This window comes from Erinaceus europaeus, chromosome 19, assembly GCF_950295315.1.
Source record: "Erinaceus europaeus chromosome 19, mEriEur2.1, whole genome shotgun sequence".
In the NCBI taxonomy this organism is placed as follows: domain Eukaryota; kingdom Metazoa; phylum Chordata; class Mammalia; order Eulipotyphla; family Erinaceidae; genus Erinaceus; species Erinaceus europaeus.
The window spans coordinates 8,197,796-8,221,186 of record NC_080180.1 but is presented as its reverse complement, the minus strand read 5'-3'; the positions used below and the strand labels follow the sequence as shown (position 1 = coordinate 8,221,186).

Genomic DNA, 23,391 nt, shown 5'->3' with positions numbered 1-23,391 from the left:
TCTTGCTCTCAAACATGTGCTCTCAAGTTCGATCCCTGCATTGCATGGCCAGAGAGACACTCTGGTCTCTCTCTCTCTACTAAAAATATCTTTTAAAATACGAATTTTTAAGGATATGGTGGGTCTCACTCTGCATTTTATCCTTGCAAATAAAACATAGTAAAGATTCAATCTAGGGAGAGTTTTCTTTTTTTTTTGTAATTTTATTTATTTATTTTCCCTTTTGTTGACCTTGTTGTCTTTTTTTTTATTGTTTTTGTAGTTATTATTGTTGTTGTTGCCGATGTTGTTGTTGTTGTATAGGACAGAGAGAAATGGAGAGAGAGGGGAAGACAGAGAGGGGGAGAGAAAGATAAACACCTGCAGACCTGCTTCACCGCCTGTGAAGCGACTCCCCTGCAGGTGGGGAGCCGGGGAAATACTGCCTACAGCTCAACCATGAGTCCCTGGTCGTCTGTCTCCTCTCGCAAAGTCAGACCGACACTAGCAGATCTATTTATGTAGAACTTGAAGGGGTTGGGGGGAAACACAGAGAGTATGTGTGGTGGGAGAGGGTGAGGCAAGAGAATTGGCACCGGGGCTCAACAGACAGGGACTATAGGAGTTTGCTTAAGGTCTGTGTGGAGAGAGATGGTAGAGTTCAGGATGGGACACCCTGGGCCCACCATTTTCTGGAAATGCAGAGAGAGTTAACCCTGATCAGACACAGGGTGAGTGGCCTGAGAAAAAGGATCACTGGAAGCTAAACTTACAAGCATGGGCGAAATAGCGCAGTCGGACATGGTGCTGCTTTGCGACGGGCGCGACCCAAGTTCAAGCACAGTTTCCCCACTGCATGGAAGGAAGCTTTGGTATGTAGTCTCTCTCTCTGTCTCTCTCTCTCTCTCTCCCTCACTCTTCCCTTCCCCTCCCTCTCTGTCTCTATCTAAAAACAAAACCACAAACAGAAAACAACTAAACTTACTAATCTACCAGGCGAAAACAAACATATGCACACAGCAAGATGTTACTCTTCATTCTCTTAGCTCCTGCACAGAAAGTTAAAGGGACTTAAGAGATAAAAAGTAAAAAAAAAATATATATATATATATATATATATATATATATATTAAAAAATAATAAAAATAAAGGCCTATCCATAAAGGACCTTATTTTTATTTAAAAATAAAGGTACATTATTGTTTATTTTATTTATTTTGTATTATCTTTAGTTATTGGATAGAGACAGGCAGAAATCAAGAGGGAAGGAGGAGATAGAGAGGGAGTGAGACAGAGAGACGCCTGCAGCCGTGCTTCAGCATTTGCAAAGCTTTCCCCATGCAGGTGGGGATTAGGGGCTCAAACCTGGGTCCTTGCACACTGTAACATGTGTGTTTAATCAGGTGTGCAACCACCTGCCCCTCCCACTTTTTTTTCTTTAAAAAGAATAGAATCTATCAGGTTGTGTTCTTGATGGTGAAATTCTGCATAAAGAATGCCACTGGGTAATCTCCAGGCTGCTGAGGTTCCATTGAACCTCCTGGGCTCAAGAGAGGTCAGGAGTTGCAGAAGTACTGGAATAGGAAAATGTTACTGAGAACTATTTGTCTGAATTATATTTATGTATTGCTGGGGATCAAACCCAGGAATTTGTGTATAAGAAACATGCACTCTAGTATGGAGCCACTGCCTTGGCTGGTCAGTATTTAGAATTTTTCTTAAAGCTTGAGGATTGCTTTTGTTTTTAAAACACAACCAAAGGGAGTCGGGTGGGCGGGCGGTGGCGCAGCGGGTTAAGCGCACATGGAGCAAAGCGCAAGGACTGGCTAAGGATCCCGGTTCGAGCCCCCAGCTCCCCACCTGCAGGGGAGTCACTTCACAGGCGATGAAGCAGGTCTTCAGGTGTCTATCTGTCTCTCCCCCTCTGTCTTCCACTCCTCTCTCCATTTCTCTCTGTCCTATCCAACAACAACGGCATCAATAACTACAACAATGTTAAACAACAAGGGCAACAAAATGGAAAATAAATAAATATTCATAAAAAACAACACAATCAAAATGAATAATAAAACAGAACAAAATAATGTTCTGTAGAGTTCTTCAAATCCTCATAATTAAGGACAGATTTTTGTTCTACCTTAAGCATAAGTAGGATACCTGTGAATATATAGCAGCCAGAGACTTTTTTTTTTTTAAATTAAGCTCCAAAGAAAGCCACCAGCCAGCATTTACACCCATGAAACTGGGGTATTCTGGTACTCTCCTGGGTCAACACCAAGTGTGCTGTCTCCTCTCTTGCCTCATTCCTCACCTCTCCTACCCAAGCTCCACTGTCTTCTCTTCCCATGCCAGTCTTTCTCCAGACAAGGAAGCATGTGATACTCAAGGATTCTCTGACTTACTTTTCTATATCCTCACTCTGAAGTTTGAGTAAGTAACAAGGGGGAACTGTAACCATGGTTACAATGACAAACCGCAACAGAGAAGCAAGGCAGTGAAGTGGAAATGACAGGAACTTGGGGATGTGGCGAACAGGCACTCCTGGAGTCTGTGATCAGCAGCTAGCAGGGGGACAGGGGCTCACCAGCAACATGCTCTGAGCTGAAGGAAGACAGGTTCACAAAGTTCAGAGAAGGGCTGCTCCACAGAGGTGGCAGACTGAACGCACATCTCATCACAGTGTGCTCCCCAGCCCCACTAACGTTACAATAAACAGACTTTGAAAAAAGGAAAACTAGACACAAACCCAGAAGGATGGAGGGAATGGAGTGGAGACAACTTTTAAAAGCTGAAGAGAATATGAGTTCTCAGAATCCTGGCAGGGAGAATGAAGCCAAGCAACACAAAATTCAAAAGTCAAGCCAGCAAGGGGAAATGTCACCAGATGAGCCAGTCTGCACCCAGACATTTCCAGGTAGCTACTTCAAGAATTTGGAACATCAGGTACAAGATACCTGGGCTGAACTGATCCAAACCTATTTAAGACACACAAGCTCCTTTCCAACAACCGAGACTGCCCGGCCATCCATCTATATCTCTATGGACATGCCATGCCACTCGTACTAGAGAGGAATCCTGGGCTTCTATAGGCTCTGAGTGTTCCCTTAAAGAGGAGGGGGTACCCATTCCAAAGAAGGAATGTATACAGGCAAGTAAACCAACACTGACTCAACTGGAATAATGAAAAAGGGTGATTGTCATAAAAGCTCAATTGGACAGTGAACTGCTTCGCCATGTACCAACTGGGCTCTGATTCAAGTCTGGTGCCCACAGAATTAAAGGAAGCTTTGACGCCATGGTCCTTCCCTCCTCCCAAATATGAAATATATATATAATTTATTTTTTAAAATTTATTTTCCCCTTTTGTTGACCTTGTTTTTTATTGTTGTTGTAGTTACTATTATTGTTGTTATTGATGTCATCGTTGTTGGATAGGACAGAGAGAAATGGAGAGAGGAGGGGAAGACAGAGAGGGGGAGAGAAAGATAGACACCTGCAGACCTGCGTCACCGCCTGTGAAGCGACTCCCCTACAGGTGGGGAGCCGGGGGCTCGAACCGGGATCCTTATGCCGGTACTTGCACTTAACCCACTGCACTACCACCCAACTCCCAAAAGGTTTTTAAGAACCTATTTGCCTGTGGCCCCAGATGACGGGGTGGCCTGTTATTGACCAAAAAGGCCATCATTAAGTAAGCCAGTCTCTTGCCCTTACATGATTCCATCCTGACTTCCCTGGACAAACAACCTCACCAATGTGTCCCAGAACCTCACTTCTCGTCTGCTATATTCTTCTCTCTAGGTTCCTGATTATTAAACAATTTGTTTTGCTTTACATCTTAATGCTTTCCAGCCACCAAGTTGCAGATGCTACCATGATATCAACCTGACTTCCTTAGACAGATGACCTCACCAATGTGTCCCAGAACCTCAAACCTCACCTCCCCAGAGCCCTGCCCCACGAGGGAAAGACAGAAACAGGCTGTGGGTTTGGACCTACCTGCCAACACCCATGGCCAGCAGAGAAGCAATTACAGAAGCCAGGACTCCCACCTTCTTCGCCTCATAAATATTTTTGGTTCATACTCCCAGAGGAGAAGAAATGTTAGGGATTTGTACACCATTAGGGAAAAGTCCTCTGCAGAGGAAGTAGCCTACTTTGGAGAAAATGGAACATGGGTGTTGAGACGTTATCCCAGACTAGGCCAATGCCTAGCTCACGGTGGAAAATGTGATCTGCAAGTATACTTCTTCCCCATTTGGGGAGGAAAGGAGTCTGTTTGCACCCTTTTTATAGGTAAAAATAAAATGTCTTACCTTTCTTGGCAAAAAAAAACAACTTCAATTTCATCAAGGCCCTGGAGGGGGCAGGAAGAACACTCAAAAGTAGCAACAGATATAGGTATGACTTAGAAAGGAAGAAAAGGAAAAAAAGGAGGGGGGCAAATAAATAAATACATATAGTTATAGAAATAAGTCAACCCATACCTGTGACCTTAGGTCACAGCCTACTGCAGTTTCCAGTAGAGGGATTGAAGACATAAAACTCTGGTGGTAGGAACAGTGTAGAATTATACTCCTGTTATCTCATAATTTTGCACATCAATATTAAATCACGAACTTAAAAATAAGGGAAAAATCTATTTGCTGAAATTTTCCCAACTGGGGAACTCTTTTTCCTAGGGGCCAATAATCAGTTCTTCACTGACTGCAAGATTTGGGCTTCTCTGTATGTTACAAGCTCAGCTTCCTTCACAGTATGTGAGAAAGATACATTTTCTGCAAGTTTTAAATTCATAATACAGAGAATCCGAGTTGTCAATCATTTCTAGAGTTATACAACTGCATTTCTGTGCCACTGAAACTAACTTATGCTCATTTTATAAACCCTCTAGGATGTCTCTATTTGCAAAGGCTACTTACTAGTCACGCATTTCTCTGAGAGGTGACTTCCATTGTTAGAGGCTCAACTTGACTTTCTGTTCCTGTAAACCGAAAAAAGCACTTTGTTGAGATTAAAATTTTAAAGAAGAGAATTTTTAAAACGAAGCTGTTTCAGAGCATGTCTAGGACCACGTGGAGAGCTACTTAAAACTTCTAGGCTCTCTTGCGTACGCACATGATTAGTCAACTTCTCCTGACTTTTCTCTTATCAACCCCCCTCTTGCTTGTTTGATTATTTGCTCAGCCTCTGAAAGGCCCTGTGGGGAACAGGTTGGTTTTTCCACCTCACAATATGCTATGATTTCCCCCCCAAATCCAAAATCCAGTTTTTGTTTTTCTTTCTTCCTTTCTTTTGTTGCTTAATTGCCACCAGGTTCATTGCTGGGACTTGTTTCCATGATGAACATACCATTACTGGCAGTCACCTTCTTTTCTTCCTCGCTTCCTCCCTCTCTTCATTTTTATTCCTTCCTTTACTAGATAAGGCAGAGAGAAATTGAGAAAGGAGGTGGAAATAGAGAGGGAGAGAGAAATAGAGACACCCGCATCCCTACTCGTGAAGCTTCTCTTGCTGGAGCGGACCAGGGACTTGGACCCAGATCCTCTTGCATGGCAACAGGTGTGCTAAACTTGGTATAGCACTGCCTGGATGCAGAAGTCTGACTCCCTTCATCTAGTTTTCCAACCCCCAACCCCTCACCCTTTCCCTCTGTGCTTTTTCTTCTTTTTCCTTTTTTTTTTTTTTTGCCTCTAGGATTATTGCTGGGGTTCAGGGCCAACACTATAAATCCACTCCTTCTAGAGGCCATTTTTTCCCAGGATAAGACAGAGATAAATTGAGAGAGGAGGGGAAGATATGAAGGGGTAGAAAGAGAGAGAGAAAGATAGACACCCGCAGACTTGCTTTATCGATTGTGAGACATCACCCTACAGGTAGGGGGCTGGGAGCTTGAACCTGGGCCTTAAACTGGGGGCCTTGCTCTTCCTACTACATACGTTACCACCCAGCACCTTCCTCCCTTGCTGCCATAGCCTGGCAATGTAATTCTGCTTTGCTTTGTTCGCAGTGTGTATTGTTTATGTACTTTTAGTTTTCGGTGTAACGTTTTGTTACAAATCAATTTGACTTTAGTAAAACCTATTTTAATCAACACTCAACAGCAATGAAAGGAAAGAAGAAGGAAAGAGAATAGGATGACATGTTTGAAAACTAAATCCTCTTCTCTAATGAGAAGTCAGTGTGCAGGGTTTCAAAACTACACAAATCAGAAACAGTCGTACAGGCTTCTCCATAGCAAACACATATTGATGTCTGGTGACCAGGTGAACCAGCTTAGAGTCCAGAGCCATCTGCTTTGGAGAAAGATCTGGGGAGATACAAGGAAGAGGAACTGGGTGGAGGTACCATTGTTACTGTTAGTCCAGATCTGGGAGTGCTAGTCTCTCACCTACTTCTGGTCCAGTAATACACTGCTGGCAACCTGACACTAACCACTGTGTGAGAGTTAACGCTGGGAATTCTAGAAATGTTGTGCCTCTACTCGCACCCCTATCCCACAGAGAACCAGATGTTAAGCATTTACCACTGCAAATGACACTGGCAGACCACTGACCACACATCTGCTTGAATTTATTCAAGGAAAAACACATAACTCAACTAGTTAAAACTGGCAAGTACTTACATAATAATAAGCACTCCAGGAAAACATTTTTATGATCATATGTTCTCAGAGTCTTAAGAATATTGATGGGGGTAGTGGAGGGTGGGACATTTGGTTGAGTACACAATTACAATGCATAAGGAACCGGGGTCAAGCCCCCAGCCCCCACCTGCAGGGGGGAAACTCCACAAGGGGAAGAGCAGTATGGCAGGTGTCCCTCTCTCCTTTTCCTTCCAATTTCTCTCTGTTTCTATCCAGTAAATATTTATTTTATATTCTATTTTTATTTATTCCTTTTTTTTGCCCTTATTGTTTTATTTTTATTTTGTAGTCATTACTGATGTTGTCGTTGTTGGATAGGACAGAGAGAAGTGGAGAGAGGAGGGGAAGACAGAGAGGGGGAGAGAAAGATAGACACCTGCAGACCTGCTTCACCGCCTGTGAAGCGACTCCCCTGCAGGTGGGGAACCGGGGACTTGAACCAGGATCCTTATGCAGGTCCTTGCACATTGCGCCACGTGCACTGAACCCGCTGCACTACCGCCCGACTCACCCAAAATAAGTATTAAGAAAATAACATTATTGCTGACTCGAGGGCCACTATCAAAGTTATGCTAATATAACCAGACATTATTCCTGTGAGGAAGAAATAAAAAAGAAGACACTTCAATGTATGCAAATGGCATGGAGCTTTATGATGAACTCAGAATTTGTAATGATCTGTTCAAATGTTGGAAGGAGGGCTATTAAGATCAAGTATGATTATACAAAAGATGCACAAAGTCAAGAGAAAAAAACAGGCTTCAAATAAGCTCAGGCTTATTCTGAAATATAAAATGAACACAGTACTTTTAGAAACTTTTTTTTTTTTTTGCAGGGAGTAGCAGAATAGATCTGGCCTTGGCAATGCTGGAAATGCCAAATCATTGGGGGAAGCTCTAGTGCTGTGGTGTTTCTCTCTCTCTCTCTCTCTCTCTCTCTCTCTCTCTCTCTCTCTCTCTCTGCTTCTATTTCTAAACTACAAAAAAAAAAAGAGTGGTAAAACAGCAAAAGCTTGAGGTCTTGGCACTATAAAAGCCAAAGCCCTTATTTTACTAAAGAAATAAGTGTATATGGAAGAAAAGTAGAACTTTTGTTAGTGCGTATGTGTGAAGAAGGTCAGAACCCCACCTTGGGGAGAGGTGTGTGTCACAGTGCTTGTGAGTGATGTGTGAGGCTGTGATGGCCCACCTGGCTTCCTAGGGACAAGGCATCCAAGCTCTAACCAACTGACTGAGACAGTGTCAGAGACAATCTCCTTCTTTCCTTCCTTCCTTCTTTCCCTCCCTTACTTCTCTCCCTTCATTTTCTCATTTTTATCGCCACCCAGGTTGTAGATGGTCTTGGCTAGTGCCTGCACAACAATTCAACTTCTCCTGCCAACTCTGCTTTTCCTCCCTTTCCTTTCCTTTTCCTTCCTTTTCTTCCTTCTTCATTCTTTTATTTTCCTTCTTTTCTTTCTTTGTTTCTTTTTTTTTCTTCTTGCTCCTCTTTATTTGATAGGACAGAGAGAAATTGAAAGGGCAAGGGAAAATAGAAAAGTAGAGGAACAGAGAGACACCTGCAGAACTTGCTTCATCGCCCATGAAGTCCCCCCCATGCCTGCGACCTAGCCCCCCTGCCCTGCAAATAAAGGTCGGACATTCAAACCCTGGCCCTTGTGCATGGTAATATGTGCGTTAACCAGTTGCGCCTCTCCTACCTGTCTCCTGACCTCTCCCTCTTTCCTCCAGTTCCTCCAGGAAAGGCCCCTTGCCACCAAAATGCCTAAATTTGATGTCACACAGCTAGTCCATGCACTGGCATCAGTGTTTAGACATGTTAGGGTGACGTGATCACAGTTAATGAATGCAATTCTCTTTCTGCTGGATGAATAAGCAGAAGTCACAGCAAAAAAAGTAAGAATGAATTATTGAAAACATCTCTTTTGATTTCAGACTATCAATGCTTAATTAATAAACCACAAATATCTGCTCACTTTGACTTGCAGAACTTTTAACACCCTTGAGTTCATGTTTCTTTCTCTTTTGTCTCCGTAAGGGTCCTGATATGGAGAGAAAGCCAGCAAGATCATCAAGGCAGGAAGAAAGAGAGAAAGGAAGGAAGGAAGGAAGGAAGGAAGGAAGGAAGGAAGGAAGGAAGGAAGAAAGAAAGAAAGAAAGAAAGAAAGAAAGAAAAGAGTATTTCAAAGCTGTTATCCTCTGGAAAGAATAACTGAAAACATGTTCTCTCTGTGTCCTTGATTTTAAAAAAATGCCCCCCCCAAAAAAACATAATGAACAAAGGGAATGTTTCCTTTGTGTTTAAGTCAGTTATATGCTGATGCTCTGGTGTATACATATGTGCTCTGGTGGGCCTGCGAATAATTATGCATCTCAGTCTCCTGTGGTTCTTTGAAATCACTTTGCAATTAGGAAACCACTCTCCTACAAACATAAGACATCTTTTTTCCTTTTCTTTTCTTTTCTTTTCTTTTCTCTTCTTGCCTCTAGGGTTATTCCTGGGGCTTAGTGCCACACAAGAAACCCACTGCTCCTGGCAGCCATTCCCCCCTTTTTCCCCCTCCATTTTATTCAGTAAGACACAGAGAAATTGAGAGAGCTGGTCAGATAAATGGGGCCTCGACAGTTAACGGTATTTATATACTTTTCCCATATTTGGGAGCTACTCTCTTCCCTGATCCAGCTTTCTAGTCCTATTTTCAACTCTGACACCATCTCCCCAGACAATACCTTTAGCCCACCTGCATATTGGCTGTAGGACTCAGGCAAAAATTAGTAAAGTCATGGACCCCTTGGAATAAACCTAAAATAGATTTTCCTAGGTCCCTCTATCATGAAGACTCCAATTCTCATCTGCTATATTCTTCCCTCTAGGTTCCTGATTATTAAACAATTTGTTCTGCTTTACATCTGAATGCTTTTCAGCCATTAAGTTGCAGATGCTACCATGATGCCAACCTGACTTCCTTGGGCAGACGGCCTCACCAATGTATCCTGGAGCCCCAGTTCCCCAGAGCCCTGCCCCACTAGGGAAAGACAGAGACAGGCTGGGGGTATGGATCCACCTGCCAATGCCTAGGTCCAGCAGAGAAGCAAATACAGAAGCCAGAACTCCCACCTTCTGCATCCCATAATGATCCTGGATCCATAGTAGCAGAAGGATAAAGAATAGGAGAGCTTCCGGTGGAGGGATGGGATACAGAACTCTGGTGGTGGGACGTGTGTGGAATTGTACTCCTCTTATCCGATGGTCTTGTCAATCACTACTAAGTCAATAAAAAATGTAATAAAAAAATGAGAGAGGGAGAAATCAAGATAAACACCTGCAGACCTGCTTTGCTACTTGTGAAGCTTCCTCCCTGCAGGTGGTGAGTCTGGGGCTCAAACCTGGATCCTGTGCAGGCCTTGGACTTAGTGCTGTGTGCGCTTAACCTAGTCCACCACCACCCAGACCCCCATAAGATACCTTCTTGAAAATTAAATTCTGTATTTACATAGATTACCTATACATATTGAATCATGTGTCACTTTTTTTTTCTTTGCCTCCAGAGTTATTTCTGGGGCTTGATGCCTGCACTATGAATCCAGTACTCCTGGAGGCCATTTCTTCCCATTTTTGTTGCCCTTGTTGTTATTATTGTTGTTACTGCTATTGTTGTTGTTGTTGTTGGATAGAACAGAGAGAAACTGAGAGAAGGTAAGACAGAGAGAGGGAGAGAAAGACAGATAGATAATTGCAGACCTGCTTTACATGCTTGCAAAGTGACCCCCCTGAAGTTGGGGAGTCGAGGGCTCAAACTGGGATCCTTGTATGGTTCCTAGCACTTTGTGCCATGTGTGCTTAACATGCTGTGCTACCACCTTGCTGTCACTTTTGTTGATTTTCCTATTGCCAGGCTAGCTTTGCGGGCAGGAGAGAGAGACAACCAGGGACTCATGGCTGAGCTGGGAAGCAGTCTCTCTTTATTCATGTGGAAAGCAGCACAATCTAAGCTATCTCTAATCACAATCCTGTCCTTATATATACTTGCCAAGTAGGGTGGAAACAGGATGTGACATAGAGAGGGTGGAGCGAAAAAAGACTGGTGGAAATCAGGGTGTACTAGGAGAGGGGGTGGAGCAAAAAGACATTGTGAACCAGTGGGGATTAAACCAATGCCCTGCAGGCAGGGCGGTGCTTAGTTAACAGTGGTTATGTAAATAGAATACAGTGTTAAGCAGGAGGGATTAAACCAATGAAACAGAAGGGGTTTTAGAAGCAGAATTAGAAGCATACCAACACCTACAAATCATCTATATGGTCATTTGAAACTTTCCCCCACATTAATTTCTTCTTTCTTTCTTTTTTTATATATTTTTTAATTTTTTTAAATATTTATTTTTATTCTCTTTTGTTGCCCTTGTTTTTTTATTGTTGTAAGTTATTACTGTTGTTGTTTGATGTTGCTGTTGTTGGACAGGACAGAGAGAAATGGAGAGAGGAGGGGAAGAAGACAGAGAGGGAGAGAGAAAGACAGACACCTGCAGACCTGTTTCACCACTTGTGAAGCGACCTCCTACAGGTGGGGAGCCAGGGCTCAAACCGGTATCCTTATGCCAGTCCTTGCACTTTGCACTATGTGCGCTTAACCTACAGCGCTACTGCCGCACTCCTCATTTCTTCTTTCTATAACTCCAGGCTAGAGGAGTAATTTCTATCTCCATCCACCATGCTTACCTTGGGCCTTGTGACAAAGGACTTAGAGCTTGGAGCAGGGTTCAGAGAGCAAGCTGAAGGAGGCTGTGGGTTCTGCCCTTATTTTCGGACCTTGTTAAAGCTCCTGGAAAGCTCTAGTTGGTTTCAGCCTGTCCCCACTGCTGCAGTGAAAATACAATCAATTCAGCAGCTTCCAAATAACTGAAATTGATCTTCCCGCAATGCTGGATGCTGGGAAGTTCAAGTTCAAAACACGTGAAGTTTCTGAGTCTGGTGAGAATCTGTATTCTGGTTCATGGAGAGCATCATCCCTCTCCGTCCTCACTTAGTGGAAGGGAGCCAGGGAGCTTTCTTCCGGCCACCACCTTCTCTTTTAATATCAGCATCAATCTCAGTGCCATGCTTCTTCTTCTTCTAGCGTTTGCCCTTCTTCCGTAGCCAGTTAATGGCTTTGAAAGTGACTGGGATCCACATGGATCCCAGTCACTTTCAATGCTAAGGAGAGAGAACACCATACTTTCACACCTAAAGTCCCAGAAGGCATTCCCATATGCCACAGCTAAACAGTACTCTCCTCTCTCCCCCACTCAAATGAACTCTTAAAAAAAAAAAAAGGAAAGCACTAATACTATTCTTGCCATTCCTAACCCAAGATATAATCATTTTCCAAATGTTCCACCTTAAAGAACCATCACTCTGAGGTTAATCTGAGAGACACAGACATTCAACCAAGGATAGAGGGATAAAGTAAACAAAAAGACCTGAAGTATAGAGGGATAAAGTAAACAACGCTTCTAAGGTCCTTTGAAATGCACCTGTTAAGTGCTTATTAGAAGAACACCACCACACTTATTAGACAGTGTGAAAACAAAATTGAAAAAAAAAGGTATCCTTCAAGGAACTTACAGTTTATTTCAAACCTCTGGGACACACAATAAAATAAATATAAGGAAGCAGAAATATAAAGGAAAAAAATCTGAAGTAGAATTTTTATGCTTGAGGAGAACTAATTGTCAAGCTTGACCAAACTGAACTTAAGTAGTCTTATGGGTCACTCTTAACTAATTCCCATCTTTGAGGAGAGTCTAAGGACACTTTCTGCAAAGGAAATGACTATCTTATGACTTTAACAACACAATTACATTATTAGATAAAAAAAAATTTTTTAGAAATATCCAGCTCATTAAGAAGGAGACAAAGACAAATATCACTGGCTTGACGTTGTTAGTTCAGAATCATAGGGTGTGAAATTGAAAGCAGGCATCTACTGAAAATTATAAATATGCCAGGTACTGAATGGGAAATATTATTTGCCCTTAAAATAGTAGTTTCTGCCTACTTAATAAGCTACCTGAAAACTACATCACAACTGCCCAAAATGTTGCATCGGAAGGTGTGTGGGGTGAGGTTATAAATGCCAGATGTTCCTGCCCTTGATGGAAACAAGGAGAAAGCTAATGACACAGGTGGGAAACAGGAGTTTAAAGAGGAAGCAGAAAGCTGATGTACCTGCTGCCTGCCCTCACAGCTGGTGAACTGTGTCACATTCACTGAGAGGCCCAACATTTCCAACCCTTAAGAGTTCTCACGTAAAAGGCAACAGCTTCTGAGCCACGTGACTTCTGATGAGCAAGAAACAACAAAGAAAGCACTGGAGAGAGTGTCCACTGGCATCTGGGTGTTTTTAACTGGCCACGTTATGAACATTCTAAAGAAAACTAAAGAGACAGCTGGGGAGCCAGGTGGTGTTGCATCTGGTTGAGTGCACAAAATGAATTATACAAGATGGGGGTTCAAGCCCCCAGTCCCCACCTGCATGGAGAAAGCTTTATAAGCGCCGGGAAGCAGGGCTGCAGGTGTCTATCTCTCTATCTCTTTCTTCACTCTCAATTTCTGTCTTTACCCAATAAATAAATAGAAGTTATTTTTAAAAATAAAAAAAGAGACAGCTGGGACATGTATATGAGCCATTTAACACTGCCAAGCATGTTCATTGCAGTTTCTGTAAAGAAAAACAGAAGCCATTTAATTCGTTGCTACCCATGGTACCTTAGCAGCCTCTTAGCTCCTCACCCTGAGTTCCCAATGCCATTGTCTATCTTTGCAAACACTGACATTTTTCCTGTGCCAGTGGCCGGCCAGTAGCACACTGAGTTAAGCGCACGTAGTGCGCAAGGACTCACTTAAGGAAACCGGTTGGAGCCCTCGGCTCCCCAGCTGCAGGAGAGTCACTTCACAGGCAGTGAAGCAGGTCTGTAGGTGTCTATCTTTATCTCTCCCTCTCCATCTTTCCCTTCTCTCTCAATTTCTCTCTATCCTGTCCAAAAAAAAAAATCAAGAAAATGGCCACAGGAGCAAGTCGATTGGTGGTAGCACCAAACCCCCAATGATAACCCTGGAGGCAAAATACTACTACTACTACTACTATTAATAATAATAATGATGATGATGATAATACTAATACTAATAATAATGATACTACTACTACTAATAATAATAATAAAGAGATAAAGAAAAAGAAAAGAAAAATAATCTTGATTGCATAAATATATGTATATCTAGTTTTTGCCGAGTGTTGACCTTACCTATGCACAATTTCACTGTTCCTGGGTCTGTTTTTCATTCAGACAGAAATACACGAGTAGAGACACTGGGAGAGAAGGAGAGATACCACAGCTCTGGGTCATCTCTGCGCCGTACCACCTCTCCTGTGGTGCCAGGACTTGATCCTGAGTCACGTGCACATACAAGGTAAGGCGCACACCCTGCCCAGTAACCTCTCTCCACACAGCAATATTTAAACAGAAATATAACAGATAGATAGATTCTAAATAAATTGTGTTTTCATATATATATATATATTATATATATATTATAACAAAAGAAAGCATGCACAATATTTGACCGTTGTGATTGGTAAATAAAACCAGAAACAGCTGTGCTGAAATCATTTGTTTTGTTTCCTTTTGGTTTTTGGCCACCAGGGTTTTCACTGGGGCTTCAGCCTACAGGACTCCTCCACTCCTGGTAGGCAGACATTTTCTTTTTCAAAAGATAGAGAATGCAAATGTGGAGGGGGAGGAGGAGGAAAGAAAAAGAGAGGAAAAGACTACAACTGCTCCACTGTTTGTGAAATTTCCGAGTGCAGGTGCTCCCATGTGGTGTTTTGGGAAGTGGGGGGTCAAGCCTGGGCCCCTTCACATGGGTCAGTGTACACTGTACTGAGTGAGCTATCTCCCAGCCCCCTGAACCAAAATCATCTGAAAGTCTGATATCAGGAGACACGTATAGATGATCCCAAGCCATAGCAGAGATGGCCTTCTTTCCATTGTTTGGGAGACTCTCTCTTCAGAATGGAGACACAGATGCTGAGGCAGGGACACTGTGCTGGGGCCCGGGACACTGCCATTCCTCACTGGACACAGACAGCATGCAGCTTCTCCTCTGTTTGCAAAATATTTTATTAAAGTCGTTTCTCTGCACTGCAAGTCCATGACATGTGCTAACCAACTCAGCTGGTGAACGTTATTATGTGTTTTAGATAAGATGCTTTTCAATGACAGCTTCATAATAACCTGAAAGCACACATAATACCCACTGCAAGCCCTACACTAAATTATTAAGAGCCAGAACGTAGCAAGATTGTAATATTTTCCAGAACAGCCATTCTTTTTTTTTTTTGGCAGTTCTTCCCAAACCTATATGCCTCCCCCATTCTCTCACAAGTGATGTCGATTTTAAATGCTTTTGCAATTTCTAGTCTATAGAAAATTACTCTCAGGAATAGAGAGCAATCAGCATACCTATGTGAGACTATATCCTTTATGACACTTACAAGGTGATAAATTTGTCATTTTTAAATTGTATTTTGCCCTTAAAAATATGAAAACAAAAAAGGTGAGGGTAATCCTATAGGAATGGACATGTATTAATGAGATTCCAGTAGTCAAGTGGCCTGTGGACTCCTCTTCCTGTGTAGGGGCCTAGTTGTACGTGACTTTGAAATCATAGAACCGACCCTACGTGACTATTTCTCTTTATAAAGTACACTTATCTAAGCCGCACACATTGTATGTGTGCCCCAGTTAGGCCCAATACTGCAAACTTATAGATTCTAAGCAGGATTATCTGTACCTTTGTTGAAAACACACCATATATTTATCTGATCCGCAAGACATGAGTGAGATACTTCCAACTCAACAGGAATCACTAGAAACCAGGCACGTGGGTTCAGGCAGAAATTACTAAAGTCATGGGCCACAATGGAATATACCTAAAATATATTTCCTAGCTTCTTTCCACCCGAAGACCCCATTTCATTTGCTCTATTCCTACCCTTAGGTTCCTGTTTATTGAACAGTTTGCTTTATATCTTACCACCTTTCAGACACCAAGCTGCAGACACTACTATGATTCCATTTTGACCTCTCCAGGCAGATGACTTCACCAAACGTGTTCTAGAACCTCACCTTCCAAGAGCCCTGCCACACTGGAGAAAGAAATAGGCTGGGGGTATGGATCAACCTGCTAATGCTCACATGCAGCAAAACAGTTACAGAAACCAGAGCTTCCACCTTGCCAAGTGGAGAGTCCTGGAGTCAAGTCCCAGAATCACATGGACACACGGACATTCTATGGATGGTGGAGTAATGTGGTGTCTCCTCTCTCTCTCTCTCTCACTAGAGGAGTATTGGGGAGATAGCTCACCTGGATAATATGTCTACTCTGGCATGCAAGAGGCCTAGGTTCTAATCCAACTCTATCCAAATTGAAAGAAGCTGTAGTGCTCTGGTGACTATGTGAAAAAAAGTTGGCCAAGAGAAGTGAAGCCCAGTACTAGAATAAAATAATAAAATCAGAGAATATCAGGAGGGTTGGTAGGCAGGGATATCATACAAACCTGGAGTCTCCCAGCACTCCCATTGTATTAAAGGTCTTGGGAAGATACAGTAACATAAGCTATATAAGCAAAAGATTCTTTTTTTTTTTTTGACACCTGCAGACCTGCTTCACCACTTGCGAAGCAACCCCCCTGCAGGTGGGCAGCTGGGGGCTTGAACCAGGATCCTTATGCCAGCCCTTGTGTTTGCACCACCTGTGCTTAACCCGCTACACTACTGCCCAACTCCCCGATAAGCAAAAGATTCTTTTACCGTTATTTCTGAGGCCAAGATAAAACTTATTTCACATACAGAATTTAAATTACATCTCATTTTCTTTCGAATCATTCTCACTTTAATTATTAATCACTAGGTCCATCTTATTGAAATAGAACAAGATTACCGATAATACAAAAGTATTTTTTAAAGACTTTTAAAACATGCTTTGAAATTGTTTAGCTAAATCCTTCTTCAACAATAACTTGGTTTCTTAAGGCTTACTTTATTTCAGGCTTAGGTTTTATGAGCATCCACTCATCTTTGTCAGACTAGAAATCGATTTTCTACTATGGGTGTTGCTTACTTTAGGGAACACAGTCTAGAGAGAAAGTTGCTGGGGCTGCTCTTCTGTAACACTTGCATTTGATTTTTCCCTTGCTGTTCATTAGACAATTGAGGACTGTGTGGCAAGACGCTAATTCAAGAAAGTTGACGCGTGTATAGCTTTCTAAAGCAAAGATGTATCGTCTTGCCTTGAGAAACAGAAGAATAAATTTGATGTATAATTGTACATCAGAATTGGGTCCTTGTGACTTGTGGTGAGCTATCTTTGAAGTAACAAAACTCAGGGTTGAAATACAGAAAAGACAGAAGAGGAAGAGTTGCTGAGTCCTCTGTGTAGAGATTCTATGTATCAAAATGCAGATTTTCCCCCTCAAATAGAGATTCTTGGACTGTCTCACAATCACCTGGAGTGTATGTAACAATGCTACTTCCAGTCTACTGAACAAGAAAGAGCCTCAGAGTTGGGTGGCCGAGAAACACATGAAAAAATGCTCCAAGTCTTTGATTGTCGGAGAAATGCAAATAAAGACAACAATGCAAATAAAGACAACATTCTCACTCCTGTGAGAATGTCATACATCAGAAAAGGTAGCAGCAACAAATGCTGGACAGGTTGTGGGGGTCAAAGGAACCCTCCTGCACTGCTGGTGGGAATGTCAGTTGGTCCACCCCCTGTGGAGAGTAGTCTGGAGAACTCTCAGAAGGCTAGAAATGGACCTACCCTGTGATCCTGCAATTCCTCTCCTAGGGATATAATCTAAGGAACCCAACAAACACATCCAAAAAGATCTGTATATACCTATGTTCTTAGCAGCACAATTTATAATAGCCAAAACCTGGAAGCAACCCAGGTGTCCAACAGCAGATGAGTGGCTGAGCAAGTTGTGTTATATATACACAATGGAATACTATTCAGCTTTAAAAAATGGTGACTTCACTGTTTTCAGCCAATCTTGGATGGACCTTGAAAAATTCATGTTAAATGAAATAAGTCATAAACAGAAGGATGAATATGGGATTATCTCACTCTCAAGCAGAAGTTGATAAACAAAGTCAGAAGAGAAGGCACAAGTAGAACCTGAACTGGAATTGGCACCAAAGTAAAAGACTCTGGGGTGTGGTGGTGGTGGGGAGAATACAGGTCCAAAAAGGATGACAGAGGACCTAGTGGGGGTTGTATTGTTATATGGAAAAATGGGAAATATTATGCATGTACAAACTATTGTATTTATTGTTGAATTTAAACATTAATTCCCCAATAAAGAAACTAAAAAAAAAAAAAGATACAGACCAGAGTACCACTCAACTCTGTCATGCATGGTCTATGATTGAACCTGGATCCTCTGGGATAGCTGGCATGCAAGTCCTATGCTCCAATGCTGAATTTTCTCCCCAGCCTGTTTATTGATTTTTCATGTGTTAACTTGCTATCTGCACATGTTCATGAGTTTTAGCTACAGAATTTGCATTTGGCGGGGAGAATGGAGATAACCACTTCGCATCAGGATGATGAACATTTGATCCACTGTCTCTTATTTTATTTTTACCTTTTTATTTTATTTTATTATTATTACTTCCTACAGGGTTATTATTGGGGCTCAGTGCCTGCACTACAAATCCACTGTTCCTAGAGGCCATTTTTTTTTCATTTTGCTGTGGTTGTTATTATTGTTGTTACTGCTACTGTTGTTGGATAGGACAGAGAGAATTTGAGAGAGGAGGGGAAGACAGAGAGGAGGAGAGAAAGACAGACACCTGCAGACCTGCTTCACTGCTTGTGAAGCAAACCCCCTGCAGGTGGGGAGCCGGGGGCTCAAACCAGGATCCTTTTGTGGTTCCTAGCACTTTGTGTTATATGCACTTAACCCGCTGCGCTACTGCCCAGTCCCAGTTAATTTTTTTCTTTAACTCTTAAAGACTTTACAGAATGCTCTATGGGGGACAAAAACAAAGGCTGCAATACTTAAACCTGCTAAACTGAATTTCTCCATTATCAGATGAGTAGCTCTTCTGAGACAGAAACCCCAGTGCAGGTCACGAAAATGATGCTAACAGGAAGCTTCATCAAAACACTTTGATAAGCCATCAAAGGCCGATATTGTCTCTGACTAACATTTGGTAGAACACATCTTGCTACATACTCAGGACTGATAGCTCAAAAGCCAATTGATGTCACAGACAACGTAAAGGGACTCATGAATCTGAAATGACAACAGATGCTTTGAAAAAGGAAAAGCAGGCTGGATTTTGATTGAACATGCTAATTTTCAAAAGAATCATCCCCTAGCTGGATTTTATGCCGCACAACCTGTTAAGGCTATTTGGAAATCACAGGGGCTGGTGATAAAATAACGTTGAGCTCGAGTATCCACTGTCAGAGAGAAAGATAGCAGCTTCCCTCTGCACGTTGATTTGAATATACAATCTGAGAGGGGACCAGAGAGATGACTCAAACGAGAGGAAGAGTGTTCAGGGAGCCCGGGAAGAGTGAATAAGCGACAGAATTTGAGGCTAGATTTCTGCTAATCTGGTTCTGTGTTGAGATTAAAGTTTTAATATCTGCCTCTTGAGAAAAGAAAGTTAAACAAACAGTCTCCGTCCTTAAGGCAAGATTAAACTGAATGCTTTATCCTGGGGATCCAAAAGGATGACATTAAGAAGGCTCATCAGCCAGCCAACTTTAGAAATTTGTGGAGTGGGGGGATCTCATGGTGGCGAAATGTTTTTTTACAACCTAGTTGCCTTTTTCTGCAAAAAAAAAAAAGAAATATAGAAATAAATGCAGGACGTTTTTGGGGGGGAGGGGGGCTGATTTGACAAATGGGTGGTCATCCCTGGCCTTTGTTCAAGCATTTTTTAATTTCTCCTTTCTCCTGACTAAATTACCAGAGAGAGGATGGCCTTTCTGAATTGATACCTGTGATACTGTAGGTTGGCCCCCAATATATTTTTTTAATTTATTATAAAAAAAAACTTTACTTATTGGATAGAGACAGCCAGAAATCAAGAGGGAAGTGAGGGATAGAAAAAGAGAGGGACAGAAAGACACCTGCAGGCCTGCTTCACCACTAGCAAAGCTTTACCCCTGTTCAGGGACTTGAACCTGGGTCCTTTTGCATTCCAACCTGTGCACTCAACCAGGTGTGCCACCACCTGGCCCCCTCAAAATATTTTCTCTAGTTGCTTTGCTACTGCCTTCACTTAGTCTCATCCCTCAAGGCCCCTACAGGGTACAGATTTTATTTATTTGGACCTGACCATTCACCAGGGCTGTGGTCTGGGGAAAGTAAATGGGGCAGTCACCTCACAAATGGAATGAAAGATAGGGGGAGAGAGAGAGAGAGAAAGGGAACCAGACATCATGCTGGTACATGTGCTGTCGGGAACTGAGTTCTTGCTCCGTGTCAGGGTTGCTGGCATGTCCAGCTTAGTCGTTTCGAATTGGGAAATGGAACGCCTACCTGGTATGGTGTGTGCTATAGGCTACAGAAAGTCTAAGCCGCCGGCACCAAGTACCTACTAATGATATGTCGGTGGAATTTCTTGCTTTTCTTCTAACATCCTTTTTTTAGAATCAAGAAATGAATAGGGTCGGAGAGTCAGAGAGAAGTAAAATAGAGCACGTGAACAGGGGAAGGAACACGGGACCGTCTGTAAGGCACCGTGCATGACATCAGAGTTTGCCTTTCCCCCGGCTGTAGAAATGGAAGAGTTCCTAGGAGTGTCTTTAGCCAAGCTTCGTAGATTCCACTTGTCTCAGCATCTGTGTGAACCCTGGGAGAGGTGTGAGGCAGATGGCTGGTGGTTGGGGAGGTGGAGGGGATGTAGGGTGACTGACAGATGGACGGACCTTAATGGTCAGGAGGAAGGCAAAATGGTTCAGGAAAAGGCAAAAGGAAAGGAAAGGAGGAATGGTGAAGTGCTGCCGTCTCACCTGTTGTATAGAGAGGTACCAGGTTAAGGCTGTGGGTACTCTCGCATGGCTGTGCACAGGGCTCCAACGGAGTGCGTGTGTGTCGCCTTTCACAAGATAAATGCGAAGAATGTGCAGAAAGGAAGAAATCAGGAGAGGTGTGTGGAGCACGGGTGGTGCCGTTGCTAAGGAGCGGTTGTCCTCAGCAGTCAAGCAGCCGCTTCTCCTTGTGCTTGGTCAGCACTGATTTCCACCTAGTAGCAAGCCTAGGCCATGTGGAGTGTGTCCTGTGACAGAAGCAAGCAACAAGCAGCACTGTAGTTCCCTGCTCACCTCTCGTTCTAGGGGACAGGCTGGCCTTGAAGATCTTAGCAGAATATGATTAGGGAATCTCCAGAGTGAAGGATATCAGGGCCCCTTTCTGATGGATTCTCACATGGTCCTGTGTGGATTCCCCCTAGGTGAATGGGGTAGACTGAGGGTGTGGTTTTGACATGATGGGTCAAGGGTGCTGTGACATAGGTCCAGTAAGCATGGCAGCTGGGAAGCCTTGGAGGTGCAGCCAGGGAGGTAAACTGCAGGAGAGCAGCAGGAAGCAGCACGCACGGAGGACCATTGTGCAAGGGAAAAGAACAGAACTGCAACAGGCTTGGGGAAGCAACATGCCAGTCCCTCCGAAGGCCACAGAAAGACAGTGGCCCAACTGGCCCGACTTGGACGCTCCCTGTTGCGGCGAGTGAGTTCGTGGTCACTGAATACAAGTGTTGAAGGTTCCTACCAAATGATGGAAGAGAAATCTGTCTTGTGTATCCTCTGCAGGTGTTCCCAGCATGAATGGAAGGGGTGTGGCTACTGGAGCTGACCCTTGAGACAGGGGTCCTGTGAATGGCGGGACGAGGGGGTGGTAGTGCTTGGATGTATCATCAAGTGTTTGCTTTGTGTCTGCAGAAGAAACAATGCTGGGGATGGAGATGTCCCAATGAGTCATATATATATATATATATATATATATATATATATATATATATATATATAGCATTCTGCTTTTGCATCAGAGGGCAGAGATCTCATCATGTAGAGGGGTAGATGGTACGGCAACAACGGAGGGATGGGGGAGCAGCTGGTTGAGCTGGTAGGTGAAGGGTGTTGGCCTAGGAGAGAAGAGGAGTGTGTGTCCATCATCAGGTAATGTAGGGCTGACTTCTCGAGAGGAGACAGAGGACCCGGGACTCATGGTTGGGTTGTACGCAGTATCTCTTTATTCACACAGGATGCAGCACAATCTAAGCCGAGCTAAGCTAAACTAAAACTAAAACGAACAATGTTGTCATTATATATACTTCCCAAGTAGGGTGTGAACAGGATGTGACACAGAGAGGGTGGAGAGAAAAGTGACTGGTGAAAATCAGGGTGTGACAAGGAGAGGGGGTAGAGCAGGTGAGAATTCTACCACTAAACCACCAATGCCCTGGAGGGAGGGTGGTGCTTTATGTAAATGTAAAAGTGATTTATGTAAATAGACTGCAGCTTTGAGTGGGATCAAACTAATCTCATACAGACATACTGGTGTTTAAGCCAGGGGGAGCTGGCATACTATCCAACAAGGTAATATCCATATAGCTCGCCGGGCCCTTTCCTTTTCAGAGGTCGGATCCCAAATCAGTAAAGCCGCCATGGAAACCCTAGACATCTCGGTGTGGTCTGTCGATGAGGATCTGAGTTGAATAAGGTGTGAGATGTGCAGTTGCATGTGAAAAGAGCGGGAGCTCTTGAGAGTAGATGTTTCGTTTGGCATGAGCAAGTATGGCAGGTCGTAGTGCGGGATAGCCAGGTTCCTTTTCAGTGGATGTGTGAAGTTTCCTAGGTGAGTTGTTCAGCATTTTTGCAGGAAATGGAGACAGTCTGTGACCTCTTTCAGGAGTTAGACAGTATTTGAAGGTTCGTTCATAGGGGCAGATTGATTCATAGCATAAGGTGGTGTGGAAAGGGATCAGTGGGATGACACCCATCAGATTTTTACTGTATGGTTGGTACCGAAAGAGCTTGTGTAGAGAGTGCAGAGATGAGGTTCCAGTGACTGTACATTGTATAGCCAAGGAGGACATTGGCCTCTGAAAGTGTTTCAGTAAGGAAGAGCAGTCAAGGATATCGTTCTATGTGGGTGTAAGTCCACGGTTCCTAAGTAGTTCCGGAGTCAACGTACAGGTGTGTTTCTCTGGAGATGTCAGAGTCATCGGTGTGTGTCCTATGGACAAACTTATTTGTTGTATTTCATGGATGGATGAGATTTAAAAAAACTAAAGAAAGTCAGGAACACTACAGGTCGTCTGGAGTAGTTCCATAATGGTGCATGAATCAATCCGTGTTCGTGATCCCTGTGTGTGCAGAAAAGGACAAAGGAGCCGTCAATCTGATGGCAGTGCTTTGGTTGTCCTTTCCACTTGTGGCCACGTCCGTGAGCAAAGTGATTTATCGAACGTATTTGTTTCTTTTTGGTTAGAATGAGCATGTGCAGACATGGGGAGTGAGGGGAGGTTTCCGTTAGAAGTACATAGGTGGCGTGCATTCTAGAATGTGATGTGCGTATGTAGTTGATAGGAGAGAGGAAAAGTAGAATGGGAATTGTTGTGTTATGTCGTTCCTGATAGAAAGGGATGTTGAGGATTCGTGTTGGAAGAAGACTGTGGAGTTAGTTTGGTCTCAAGGTGTGGGGT

At 43.1% G+C, this 23,391-nt stretch overlaps 1 long non-coding RNA gene across 1 annotated transcript in view; it reads right to left on the bottom strand.

Moving 5' to 3' along the window:
• Positions 1-23,391, bottom strand: part of LOC132534712 (uncharacterized) — a 390,836-nt gene that overhangs the window by 105,981 nt on the left and 261,464 nt on the right. Inside the window, exon 2 of the long non-coding RNA XR_009546424.1 lies at positions 4,902-4,963. This is a non-coding gene — a long non-coding RNA (uncharacterized LOC132534712). The remainder of the gene's footprint in view (positions 1-4,901; positions 4,964-23,391) is intronic.